Here is a 14,354-nt window from a genome sequence, read left to right on the forward strand (position 1 = left end):
GAACTCTTGACCCGGTTTGTTCAAAATGTGGTAGAAACCAGTTGACTTTAAGAGTCAGTGTTGTCTTGCACAGCTGATAAAAGTAGTGACAGATGTACAGAGTATGTTGGTGCAGCAGCTGTGGCCTCATAGCATGGTCAGATTTCTATACATATAATTTTACATGCTTTTTTTAAATTGTGGATTTTTGCATCTTTATTTGTCAAGTCTTTTTTGGGGTGGGAGGCTTTTGTTTTTAGCTTGTGGGAGAGATTTGGCCTGTTTTGTATGCTGTACAGTTTTTGCTCGGATAGATGATTCCTGATTTAGTTGTTTTTTTTATATATATATAATTCTGTATTATCTCCTCAAGCTAAGGCAGTGGATCTTTCTATTCAAGGATGTAGGCATACTGAAATTCTCAGAAATTGTACCAATACAAAGTAAGAGTAACATGATGTGCAAGTCGTTTCTTATGGAAAAATTGAAGTGTTACAACCATTTCTCGTTTTTCGTGTGTGTAAAATTGAATTGGCGTTCTGGAGAACTTATGCAGCACTGGTTTTAAATCAACAATGCTGTTTGTTTCTAAAAGTGGATTTCGACACAAATGGATGTCTAGATAGACCTGGGTCAAATTGCATTGAGAAGCAACAGTAAACACTGATACCATCAAACCTGGAGAGTGCCAGTGTTGTGCACAGAGCAACAACAATGCTTGGACATTTGCTGAATTAAACTGTCCTCTGGCAATTTCCGAAACTTCGGATAACATCAATTTCATGAACGTTGCTTCTATTCAGAAGTCAAACTTCCATAAAGCACAAAAGCGGTAACAGAATAAGTGCGCTTCTGTGATATAACGCATGCATTTCTGATGCAGGAAATGTGTCCAGTCTTATCTCACCAAGCAGGATTTTCAGCAGATGTCACTGTTGGCTGAGATTAAAGCATTGGTGCGTCAGACAATAGGATGCAAAGAGCTCTGAGTATCTTTCTCATTCTCATGCATGGTTTCCTCTGATCTTAAAGAAGGGGAAAAGTGCTGCAGATAAACTGTACCCCACTTGAGAGTTTTGCAGTGGTAGCATTTTTGAGGCCATGTGAAAGCGGATAACGGTTTTGTGTTGATAAAAAAAAGGAACTGAAAGATATTTCTGCAAAAAAATATTTAATATTTAGTGCCATAAAAGAATGTTTCCACCCTTCCGTCTCTTTTTTATTCTCTTGTACTTAATTTTTGGAAAAGATAAACTAAGCAAATGAATCTGTTTTTAACTGCTTTCATAATTTATTAGGGGGAAAACAATTAAAATTAACAGGACCATTTGTACAAAAATGAAGCTCTAACCTCCTAACATAGGCTTGTATATTGTGTGACCTGTGGACTCAATGAAACTTGCCTGACAACATAAGGTAACCTAATATCTTTAAATATGAGGCTAAAGGTCTTTTAAAGAACAGAAAAATATTTACTGACTGTCTAGACGGAGAGCCATATCCAAGTCTTTGGTCACCACAATTCACAAATGGAGAAAATATGGTCAGCCTAGTAAATTCACTTATTACTAAACACATCTAAAGCACTGCAGGCCTCTGACGTAAAACCAGCACAACATTTCAGAAAATGAAAATGCAGGGAAATATATTTGTAGTAGCCTGATGGTCTAAGTTGGTTTGCTGCTTCGGGACCAACAGAGACATAAATTCTGGTCATGTTTCTGAAGAAGAATGTCCAGCCAAGGTTTGTGATCTTACACTCAACCCCACTTAGGCAAAGCAGAAGAAAAATGATCCAAAGCCCATGTAGACGTCCACTTCTGTGTCTGGGGAACAGCCGACTTTAATTAATTTTACCTGACTTGAATCGGGTTATTCATGCTGAAAACCCTCCAATATAAGAGGGATGAATCAAAAATTCTCCCAGTGAAGTAAAGCACTCCTTTCCAGTTTGATCACATTAAGATATTTGCAACAAGTACGTTTCCACCACACAGCAATGAGTAACCATCAAGTTGATTTCATGCATTTAATTTTAAAGTAGCTATATGTGCACAACTGAAGCACAGAGTGTTGTGCAGAAATGGACAAAATCCAAAGTAAATAGGGCTTCAGTAATGAAGGACATATTGGCTGAAAATGTCCCGAGACATTTTTATGCAGTCACTTTGTTCACTCAGCAGTCAGTCAAGTAATATCAACCGCCAACAGCATTATTGAAGGAAAGAAAGCAGCAGTAAGGCTTAAAAAAATCTTTCAAACAAAGCCAGGAATGGTAAAAATTGATAGAGCTGTGATTAGTTTGTGCTCGACACTGAGGGATCCTGAAGGCATTTATTGACCAAAGAGAAAAGATCGACTGAATTCAGATGAAAACACTTTAAACTAATTTGTTTGTTCTTATGCATTCACAGACTCACACAAATTGAAACAGGCAGCCGAGAGAGGGTGAAATGCCTCTAACCATACCGTAGGTGACACTGTTGAACCGTGCAGGGAGGTGACTGAGAACAAAGCAAAAGAAGAGAGACGGGGGGGAAGGAGGAAAAAAAAAAAAACGTGGGGATGCTGGGGGAAAAAATGTATATGATTTTACAAAAAATCTAAGTTCTTTACTTTTTCCATCGTCACTTTGTGCCTCGGGACTGCCAGAGCTGTCACAGTATGTAAATGACTAGTCTGCCATGCTGGCACCTCAGCAGTGTCAGTACCAATAGTCTTCAGTGGGGGGCAATACAAAACTGATTAGAGGAATGCTTTAGTGTTGTCCCACCTCCTCTGAGCTGCAGCTGCTGCCTATGAGCAGAAAATATCTTTGGAACTGATCACAAACTAATATTTATAGCATGTTGTTTGAATACCTATTTTTACGTTAACATGATTTTACCCAACATGCATCCTTTGACAGGCATAATGTAAATAATGTGTATATTATTCTTACCCCCCCACACTCCCACCCCCTGCCATACTTACTTTCCTGAGAATGTATTTGCTTCAACATGACTACACCAGTTTAGACAAGAGTTTAATGAAAAACAGCCTGCTTACCACAACATGTTTTCACAAGCATACCCCAACGTCTCTTGCTTTTTTTTTATGTCAATGTCTCCATGTTTGCGTTTGGAACACGGCTTAAAAGTTTTGTTGCGAACTAAATCTGGGAATAACCTCACGCCCCACTTTCTGTGCTCTAGTTGCAACAGTGGAAAAAAACCCAAAACAATCAACAAAAAAAAATCACAAATATATGTTTGAATGTGCCCTGTGAGACTGGTTTAATAAAACAAACTATGAGCAGGATGAATAAGCATTTTATTTCTACCACTTCAAAAAATTCTGGATTTCAATTTATAGTGGCCCAGGATTGCAATTCCTACTTCAGGGAGCACTTAACTACATTTTTATGAACTGGAACTGGAAAAATCCAACTTCCAAGTACAAATGGTCCACTCCATGGGTTTAAATCCACAAGCAAAGCAAGCAACTTGCTGGTAAAAACCAAACAAAGCCACCTCAAATGGAGTAAAACTTTCTTAATGTTAGATTTTGAGCCTGTTGTGTTGTCAAATAAAACTAAATTGCTGTTTTAATGCAGCATGTTTTGTTGAAGATATAAAAGTAGCTACAACATTTCAATTTTAAAATGTTACGGTAGGAATCATTTTATTTCTGTGCCATAAAGCTACTGCTAGCTAAGATTTGGTGTTAGAATTCCTTGCTTACTATAATAATACAAACCAAAGCAAGGCATTTTCCAGCATTTTCAATCATTCAAGCAAAAAAGGACAATTTTCACAAATTTTGACCATAAATGTGAAGTATTATGTGTAATACCTTACATTTATAGAAACAATCAAAGTTCAAATAAATGGTTAAAAAAATGTCCACAGTGTGAGACATGTTGTGTACAAAGTAGCCATATTGAATTTAAACTTGGACTTGGTTGGGGACCATCAACTTTACAAGTGGGAATTTTGATTATAGAAATCCATGCAAAAATTGGTGAAACAGCTTATTTTAGTTTTTTTTTTTTTTTTTTTTTTTTTTTAAACAATTGAGTTTATTCAAACAGAGCACATTTGCTGCAAATTATATATGTTGGGACTTTACAATTAGGTCCCGTTCAGGACTACATATAGTCCCATATGTTAATTCAAATAAGTACAGGGCAATTAGAACATTTTATTGAAATCCATTTTTATCACTTAATTGATCACTTGAATTTCAACCTCAAGAAAAAAAAATGTAATTAATACTCTTGATTTTTTTTCACTAAAGTTTAAAGTCCATTAGCCTCTTAGAGATGGCAGTAAAAACTGCTAAAATGTATCTCAATTTCAACCTTTGTCTATATAGAAATGCCAAAACTGTTGCCGTTTGCCATAGTTACTTTGAAAGAAATCTTCTATAAAATCTCTTATCCATGAATTCCAACACAACCTTTGGTGTAAAGTATTACGTCACCTTCCATTTATTGTTTTGCTTGTAATCCACAAGTTACCTGACAAACAAATGTTCACTGGAACAACAGAACCACGGAGCTTTTCAGAAATTAAAACGTCTTTCAACTTTTGATCTCGCTTCCAGTTTATTTCTGGGTCATCTCCCTCCCACAAAGTCTGGGCCCCACTTCTTAAATCTTTCATTAAATGTGGATCCAGGAAGGTAGCGGCTTTCCCTTCCACTCGCAGTTTAGGCTGGAATAAAATTTTAATGGGTACCCTTTTATTTTCTAAAAACTGATTTGACAAAAGCACAATGTGGGCAAAAACAGAGGCGGGACTGAGTTCGTGTTTGTTAAAAGGGAATGCTTGGCTTGGTTTTACAGTGCACATAATAAATGCTTGCATTTAATGTGACTTGCATGTTTAATCGCTATTAACTAGCGGGAAAGTGGGACTTTTAGCCTTTTATGATATTTTTGATAACCGTCGAGGTAAACTGAGTGGAAAAGCCAAATCTTGGCAGTAATTACAGTAAATACGTTAAAGCCACATAACCTTGGTTTGAATAAAAAAAAACATGTGTGCAGGGATCCATTTTGTGATTTGATGCGAGCAACTGTGGCAGTCCACGATGTAGATACAAGAAGTAGGTCATTCCCATTGACCTGGCTCACATAATCAGCGTACACTGTGTGTGTCACTTCATGATCTCGGCGTTCCAATTCTCTCTCCATCTCGCTCAGCTCGGAGGAGGCGGAAAAATATAGCAGAGCACATGGCAGAATGATAGAAAAGGGCAAAGGCATCTAATTCAGAGGGTAAACATATCTGGCTGTCAACGTTCATAATGTCATCCCTCAGGTCCAAAACAAACCTTGCCCAGTGAAAACTGATGGGAGAGATTTAACTGTAAGCAAATGCATTAGCACTTCCTTGCAAAGAAAAAGTAAAGATTTTAGTGTTGGATGTGGAATTAAGTGCACCACTTGCCCCTAAATGTAACCTACTTCCCGAATGAAGATGCACTAAAAGAACTGTCACTAAATAATTCACGTTTCTGTTCTTAAATACCAAATAATTCAGCTCTTGATGTGCATCGTTGAGTCAAATCTACTCTTCCGTCTCTTCCAACCTTTCACCCTTTCGACACCTTGTTTGCATCAATCTCTCAAAGAATTCAATAGATCCCACAACTGTTTACTGGATTTGCGGAGGAAACCGGAGGGGTTGAGGGGGGATAACATAATCTGCCTCCATAGCAGCACTGGGTGGCTAATGCCAGATTAACCCTTGACCCCGCTTCATGGTTGAGAACCAGTTGGCTTTACAAGAGGTCGCGCAATCCGGACCCAAGCTGCAAAAAATGTGCCATACTAATTGATTTCTACAGGAAAGGATTTATTCTAAAACTCTATGCACTTCTAATCACGTGGAAAGCCTGATGCTACATTCCCCCCAAAGCATTTCTTATAGAAAGTTGGTGGAATTTCTTGCGGTATAGGCTAGAGGAACTTGTTTCCATACAGTCTGCAGTCTTGCTTGCACATATTGTAATATAAGTCCAATTAGGACACAGGATGAGGAAATGTATTTTGGCAAGGAACATGCCCAGAGCGAAAGCTAACGAGGTCCAAGCTGGAGTTTTAGATGAGGGATCAAAAGCTTTTAGCTTTAGATGTCAAACTCAGCAGAGAATTGGATGTCTCTCATCTCTTCCACCTTTTTCCCTCTCCATCTTGGCCTTCCTTTTGCTTTCCCTGTGCTGTATGATTCTTCATTTCCAGGCCTTATAACGTTACCGACACTAAAAATAGCCAAACGCTACACAAACACTTGTGTTTTCGGTTCTCAGAAACCCTGCCACGTTTTTATCCCTAATCCGCTTCCTGCCACACCGGCTGTGACCAATCCAGGCCTTTCATGGTCAGAAGTGGGCAGTCACACTTTAACAGGATTGGTTGGTCATAGTCTGGGATGCAGAGGCTATTAGTGACGATAATGGAGGGAGACGTTTGTGATTGTTTGTGCGTGGCAAGGTCTGTCTGGGATCTGCCTTGTGTGACCCAGATTGGCCTCAGTGGTACAGCTAAAAAAATTCAATGCAATGTTTGTGGGGCAGGAGATTATAGGAGACATGAAACAAGTCTGATGTTGACGGTATGTTTGATGCTCACTGGCATTAACAAAAAGACTCATGAGGCACTAAAGTAAACATGTTGGTTTTGGAAACTTCCTAAATATTAAGCCACATGCTTTTGGAAAGAATATTAGGATTACTTCTCTAACAAAACTATGGTGGAATAACATCCACTCTAAAAGTCCGCTTCCTCACAGAGGGTGTGAGACTCCCACCTAAGATTGCCAAGTACTTGATTGAATCAATTTTGTCCTCCGCATCCTGCAGGTTTTCAGTGCCAGAAGACTCTAAAGCTGTCCCAGAGCATCACTGAGTCCCTTTCTTTTCCCTCAGAGATGCCAGTTTACCAAGTTTCCATTCTATTTTCTTTCAGTTGTGATTAATCGCTCCACAGACTAGAACCCCAAAACCTTTTTTAGTTGTTTTTATTTTGCGGTGAGCAAATTGGAGCTGACAGTTCCTGTGCTTTTGGGCCTGTAGTAGTGCATTTCCTGAGTTTAAGCATTGAGACCTTTAGCATTCAGTTTTTACCTTATGTTTATGCTGCCAAAACGTCCTTCTGGATCTTATTTGCAGTCAATTGAGGTAGCCACCTGTCTCCTCCGCAGTCTGACAGCAGATGATAGTTTCCTCTACGTCCCACCAGGTGGTGCACCCACATTTTCTTTCACTGTCAATTGTGAACTATGCTTCCAATTCAGGGCCTTGGATTTTGTTGTATCCTCTTGGAATTTCTCTTGACTTGGACAGATATCAAACATCCAATAAAATGACAGTCCAGGTATTTATGGTGGTCTATCTCAAGTACACAATACAACCAATGATTTCTTGGATCACTTGTGCCTGAGACCACAACTGATTTGCAAATGTATACTGTTAAGGCCAATCTAGAGGGTTGACCAATTTATAGAGAAATTATACTCCTTAAACTAGAAATTTGAATTGAATTTGAACTATTCTGGTGTATCTTGTTCATTATATACACCTTGAACAGTTTTTAATTTAGCCAATAAACCAAAATTTGCAGGAGGGGTTCATCCATTTTCAGCCGAGCTGTATTGTGGAAATGATGGTGTTCTGAAAATATGTATTTAGAAGTTTCCTGTGCCTAACTTTCTACCTGCGTCACAATCTCTCTCCTGCTTGTATTTAACGTGAGATAAACTGCGATTAGGAAATAGGGGAGAAACAAACGGAACAAAAACCTCACCGCACACTTTTAAGAGTTGGCTGAAGTTTCCTTCCATCACCACAATTACTCAGTAATGCTTTGATGAAAGTGATAATGTAGCACTCATTCCCAGAAAGTTATCTTGGCTGCTTTGATTGGCTAATAAAATGTTTTGAAAGAGCTGCATGGCATGAGTATGCATGAGCAGAGTGCTGGAGGGGAATGAGGCCAGTGCATGTGGCTCATGCCACGCAACATACATTTGATGTAAACTACTCAGGGTGAATGAGAGTGAAGCGGTTATCTCTGCTACTAAGTGAAATTCGTGTGGCATTACATCAAGTGAAGTTTGGTTCTTCCAGGATGTGATAAATCTTGGTGGGGTTCTGTTTCTGATCTCCGCTAGAGTAGAATTTTAGAAGAAGGCCAAGAACAGAGTGTATTCTACCAACTTTGAAGAACTGGACTGTTAAAGAAAAAGTTCCTTATGAGGAAAAAAATGGAAAAGTGTCAAATGCAACCAGATAAAGTATGAAGTGAAGCAAGATTAAAACCCCAAACATAAAAGTCTTTGAGACTACAGCTCTTATTTTGTTGCAACTTAAGGTGCAAATGACTCTAAAGTTGGGCATCTGACTGGTTTTAATAAATTTTGACTTATTTTGGTAATCTCTGCACAGAACACTGTTTGGGTCCCGAAATGCACTCTGAAAATAGTTAGTTGAAATGGAGTTATTTTAATCTTGCAAGTTTAGCTTGTTTGTCCAAAGCTGTTGAGGCTAATGTTCTCTACTAGAGTGTAAAGACAATTCAGCTTATGAAAAGAACTCTGAGAAGTAGAGTAAAAATGTCACAAATAACAAACTGTTCTTAAAAAATAAGATTTTTATTTGTCCGGTACTATAAATGCTGCCACATGAACAAAGTGGTGAATTAGTATATCCTGTTTTTATCTGCTAGCTTGAGGAACAGTCTATATAGAAAAGAAATTCCCTAATGCTACACCTGCATAGCAATCAATAGCAACAAACTACAACAAGTCTGTGTAGGAAAAAAATTAATATTTTTTTCTTTCTTTTCTATTTTGGAAGAACAAAACCACCCAACCATAATGTAAAATCTCACCCACAAACTCGCACAACAATGACAAACTTGATGTGTTAAACATCAATTTAAATTATTTCACTGTACCTGGAGAGTTTATCTTCTCATCTATATTTCAGACTTTTCAAACAGCATGAATCACTCATACTTCCAAATTGTTGTCCTGTTTTTGGAAATGTTGTTGCCAAAACCTCGTAATTAACACCAACTCTGTGTTAATATATATGTTCAACCAGGACAGGGAAGAGAGAGACTGCATTCTTCGCTTGTTTTCCTTAGTGTCCCTTAGCTTAGCTACCATGTATCGCTCCATAGACTTTGACATAAAAGTATATTCCAGGTGAGTGACCTCTGTCAATACAACAAGGAATAACTACTTTGTATTTTATATCATACAAGTTTTAAACACAGATTTTGGGAATTGAGCTTAAAGCTAAGGTTGTAATTTTCAAAATCTGAGTTTGTCAATGCCATGCTACTCAGTATCACTCCTCTGAGTAGAGCCAGGGTGAATTTATACATTTTCACACTCCCTCTCTCAGCTATTGATTTTACTCACTGCAGCATCATTCCCACTTGTCAAAAACATACAGTGCGAGTTGAATACAGGAGAATAAAGGCATGTCTTGAACAAATTAAGGAAAGTTTGAGTTGGGTTGCATTAGAGCAGCCCAAGTGTGCTTCTTTTGGTCAAGGTTTTGGATTTTTGTGTTTGGTTTTTTTTGTTTTTTGTCACACATCAGGTTTTTTGCAGGCTTGCAGTTGCTGGAGTGTCTCTTCTTAGAGCGTTTAGTGATTCATAGCAGAAAAGGCCTGAACTAACCAGTTCTTTACTACCAGTTGCAAGAAGAAAGAGATGCCTCTTAAAAGCAGCTGTTTATGTTAATTGAAACAATTTGTTTGTAACTTTGTTCATGTTCATACTTTGAAGTCTATTTTGTTTGCTTCTGCAAATGTCTATAAACTTATTGCTCAGGGAACATCATCTTGTCTTTCTCTCACTGAATTGTTTACTACCTTTTGTACATAGTGAAATGTTGAGCACTTTAAATTCTAAGGACCCAATTAGGCCTTAGAATTTAACAGAGACTCTTGGTCTTCAATTTAAAAGGTTTCCATAATGTTATAGTGATTATTCTCATTGATCTTTGAAACATTGGCTGCTGGTAACACCATCATAACTTTGTTGCATTTCGAGGAGAATACACAACATCAAGTAAATGGCACTCAGGCTAGCCTTTCCTTCAATTTAACACTGCAGAATACATCATTTAGTCGCCACATAAGCCCCATAAAGCTGCCACAGCTTTATTTGGGCATGTAAGAAAAATTCCTCAGCACTTAGACGATGCTTGTACCACACATCTGCACCACTGTGACGGAAGTTGCTGATGCATACAGTTCCTCGACCAGATCTAGTTTGTCTTTAGATTTTTTTTTTTAAGTTTTAAAAGTTCAGACATTTTTTTTTATTATTATTCTCACTATTGAATTTCTTGATCTCCAATTCAATAGCATATTTTCTGTTATATAAATCACCCTCCAACCCTACAAAGATGTCTAAATAGCTTTACGGACCACCTTTTCTTGCAATGGCATAAAAAGAAGAAAAAAAAATATCTGAAAATAAACTGAATTGTGTGAGAATAAATAAACTAAATATTCAAGAATTTCTTACATCTATTGACACTCTTAGAAAATTCCTTTAAAATAGTTTAAGTGCTTTTCTGTTTTTTACTTCTACTTGAGAAGTAAATTATAAATTGCTTTAATTGTGTATGACTATGTTGTGATAAACAGAAGTCCATTTGTCTTGGCCTTTATTCAAAATGGAAAAACAAAAGGCCAATCTGGTAAGGCAGCCACTTGTTGTCACAGATATTATGCAGTATTGCATACACTACTCTGCAACGTACTGTGGAGAGTTCTTCCAACTTTAGAATAAAAAGCTGAAGGACCTACTTATCCCCACCACAGCACTACTGAATAAACCAGTTGCACCCATTGTCACATTTCTGGAAGTTACCATGACAACATTACTCAATTTACTTGGTCGGTGATTAAAAAAACCCACTGGAGTGGATAAAATGAGGTGAATTGGAGAGGAATGAGACTAAAAAAAAATTGTATTTGAGCGTGTTCACCCCATTTCAAGGATGTTTAGATAGCAATTAACGGTTCTGCCTCCCTCCAGCGTGAACTAGGCGTTCGACTTTGAAGATCGAATTAAACATCTAGAGTGATAAGCCTTCCATTAGTTATACCTCCCTGTTTATCACGTTAGCCACACATTGGTGAGATGGAGAGATATTTTTGGTAGAAATGCTATTAGCAAAAGGCTGTTTTTTCCTCATTATCAAAGCAACAACGATCAAAGTTAAAGCCTTGATTCTAAATAAGATAGAGTAACTTCGCCTTTAGACAAGTTTACATAAACTGCATGAAGAGTCCCGTAAGGAATAGAAGCAAGTTTAAAAGGCTGCGTTTGTGATAATTGTCTGCAAAGTTCCCACGGTCCATATCCAGGTGGGGCAGGGGAGGAGGAAGAGACGGATCTGAGTGCCGCTCCGCTCCTTTCTGAAGGCCACACAAGCTGACAATGTCTCACTGAGACATGTCGGTGGAAACAGGAAAAGAAACAGGAACACTGCTGTCGTTGCTATATTGGTCGACGTTCTGACAGCTTCAAACCAAACATCCCACAAAGGTGTTTTGTTTTTTTCTCTTGGATTTAGTCTTTGTTCATTGAGACCGGTGCGTCCTCAAAAGCAACGGTTTTCTCAGTCTCTCTGATCCGTTGCAGGTGAAACTGATGAGTGGTAACACTGAGCTTGTGTTGCCCAGCTGTGACACACTCAACGCAGAAGACACGCGTGCAGTGAGGCGAACCAAACACGCCTCGGCACAGAGAGTCCGAGTTTCTCTGAGGCTAATATGGTGCACAATCAAGTGGGTTGTACGCCACATAAATGTGGCATAAATAATCACACACATGCATAATTACATTTTCGTATAAACACATGCACTCCATCTAAAGTTGCATTTAAATTAGGTCAAAAACATTCAAAGACTTTCCAGGTTAAAAAAAATTATAATTAGCAAAACCAGAGTTTGAGCACAAACAACATACGTAACCCTTCCTTCTGCAGATGTGTGCTCTGAGTTTTGAGAGACCACACAGATGAAAGTGGGTCACAAAACCCAGAATCAAACTCCACCCCAAAATCAAAAGTATCACAAGAAATTGGATAATCGGGGTTGAATTAAGTTGTCAAGACGCCGACAGACTGCGGAGCCGTATAGAGTCGAGATAAATGACTCACGCCTCCTGTGATGAAAAAGCAGACTTTGTGTTGTACATATGTTCAGCAACTGTTTCTGCAGAAGTTTCTCCTGGTCTACGGAGCTGAATGGTTGAGTTCTAAAGCCAGCACTCTGTTATTATCATTCTTGTAAACCTGCCACTTCTCCTGAGAATACAGTCAGGAGGGTTATAGCGTGCGGGAACCCCCCCAGGGACTCCCAAACTTCAGCAAAAGATCACAAACTGCCCATTGCGACAAAACCCACGCCACTTCTTCTGCTCTTACCTTCCACATGATTAAAATCCCATCATCCAAAAACAAAGTGAAAAAGACGGGAAGATAGAGAGCTGTAGAGGGAGACCGGCAGCTCTTTTTTGCTCTCTCACGCTCTCTCTCCTCTCTCTCTTTCCTCTCTCTCTCCTCTGTGGGATGCAGGAAGGTTGACGGTGGCGGCTAAAACAGCAGCGAGGAGCAATCCCAGGAGGCAGTGAGGATGTGAGTACGTCTCCGTGGCTGTGTCATCACCTCTCATGACATGTTTCCTCCTCTGCCTGTGTAAGCTTTTCCATCCAGACCCAGCAGAGAGAGAGAGAGACGGGACAAACTAGTGCACCGCCCCCTCACTATTCCCCCTCCTCCCTCCCCCATTCAGTCTGTTCATTCCTTGCTCCCTGTTTCACTGTATTCAAATGTGCCAGTGAGGTGCCCTGCCTTTAAGTAGGCCAATCACTGGCCACAGAGAGGTGGACTCTGATCTGGCGATGTGCTTGCGACACAATGTGCCTGCCTGCTGATTTTATTTCATTTGTTTCAATATGTCTGCTCACATGGAAACTCGTGTGGATATGCGGATGTAGCACATTTAGGCAGTCTTGAAAGCCAGGTGCAGATCAATGACATTTGTCTGACTTTGGACGAAAAGTCAATGGACAAATAGGAAGCTCTAAATTAGGAAACAAGCTGGATTCTAGAGAGATGCTAACTTTTGCAAGCCTTCAAAATGTTTACTCCTTAGCTGTCATGACACACTCAGGGCTCTCTAATTGTGAACTGGATACTATTAGGGAAATAAACTCAGTCTTTATTTTTAAATCAAGATGACTATATTGATTGCAAATAGCCTTTCTTCCTTCTTAAACCAAGCCATTTTAATGTCATCACATTGTCTTGTCTTTTTCTCTTGCACAGTAACTTAATTTACCTGGTGTATGGGCTGTGTTATGCAAAGTGTATTTCATGTCACCAGCCACGATAAACGGGCTAGTTTTTGTTTATGTAAGGCAACAAATTTTATTGCTCAGCGTTGGTAAACAGGAAGATTTAAGCACAGACACTTCCTTTGATACTGCAGCTATGAAAAAAGAACTGACTGCTTGAATTGCTGTAAAATATGTATCATGAGCAACATCTTGCTCTCTGTGTGTGCAAAGTTGCATAAAATGTGAATCCAACAGCTAAGTAAAAAAAATAAAAGTAACACATTTATGTAAAAATGCCAATCTAAGGCTTAATTAACTTGCCAACTTCTTTTCTTTCTTTCTGCACTGTTTATTCTGTTAAGCAGTGGCTGTAAATATTTAAAGTGGAAAGCCGTAAATTTATTTTTATCATGACGTCCTCATTCATAAATATTGCAGTTTAATTTTCAGACTTCCAAACACACAGAGCCCAATTAAAATGATAGTTACAACAAAGCTAAAACTATCTGATAGTGTGGCACTTGTGTTGCAGTAAGTCTGTTCATTAGCAGTCAAATGACCACACAGATTGAGCTTATGGTTTATATACAAATTTAAGAGTAATTTAACATTTGAACAACTTTTTTCTTTTCATCTCTGTTTTTGATTGCGGATCAAGATAGTTGTGTTCATTTACATGTTGGTTCTTTTTGTTTGAAAGAATAAAAGTGACCAAATTAGGTCTCCAGTGTGCAACACAATCAATATTATACCTGCTTTCATGGCCTTTTAGACCTAACAATGTAGAAACCTACAAAGTGTTCAGGTCAAGCTGGATGAAATGCTGCTTGGGACCTGAACTGTATTAAAAACTAAAATTCTGGCATCATTCGCGTAATGTCCTGACACCACTGTTACTCTGATGTACAATGCAAAGATAAATTGTGACTTGAGTGCATTATTATTTACAGTTTTGTTTGGCTTTGAAATGCGATAATATATCCTCAAACTCACAGCAGTCCCATTAAACTCAGA

General features: G+C 38.6%; 1 protein-coding gene and 1 long non-coding RNA gene across 3 annotated transcripts in view; one reads left to right on the forward strand and one right to left on the reverse strand.

The window, feature by feature from the left end:
• Positions 1-14,354, forward strand: part of LOC107836779 (uncharacterized) — a 150,807-nt gene that overhangs the window by 84,731 nt on the left and 51,722 nt on the right. The gene's annotated exons all lie outside the window — the stretch shown is intronic.
• Positions 1-14,354, reverse strand: part of LOC103141445 (E3 ubiquitin-protein ligase Midline-1) — a 47,161-nt gene that overhangs the window by 20,169 nt on the left and 12,638 nt on the right. The window contains exon 1 of one of the 2 annotated variants that reach the window (XM_007557097.2): positions 12,427-12,926. The exons of the other annotated variant lie outside the window; for it this stretch is intronic. The gene's annotated coding sequence lies outside the window, so the exon portion shown is untranslated. Of the gene's footprint in view, positions 1-12,426; positions 12,927-14,354 lie in introns of those variants that run through there. 2 annotated transcript variants of the gene reach the window in all.

The sequence above is a fragment of the Poecilia formosa genome, unplaced genomic scaffold (genome assembly GCF_000485575.1).
Source record: "Poecilia formosa unplaced genomic scaffold, Poecilia_formosa-5.1.2 Scaffold83, whole genome shotgun sequence".
Lineage (NCBI taxonomy): Eukaryota > Metazoa > Chordata > Actinopteri > Cyprinodontiformes > Poeciliidae > Poecilia > Poecilia formosa.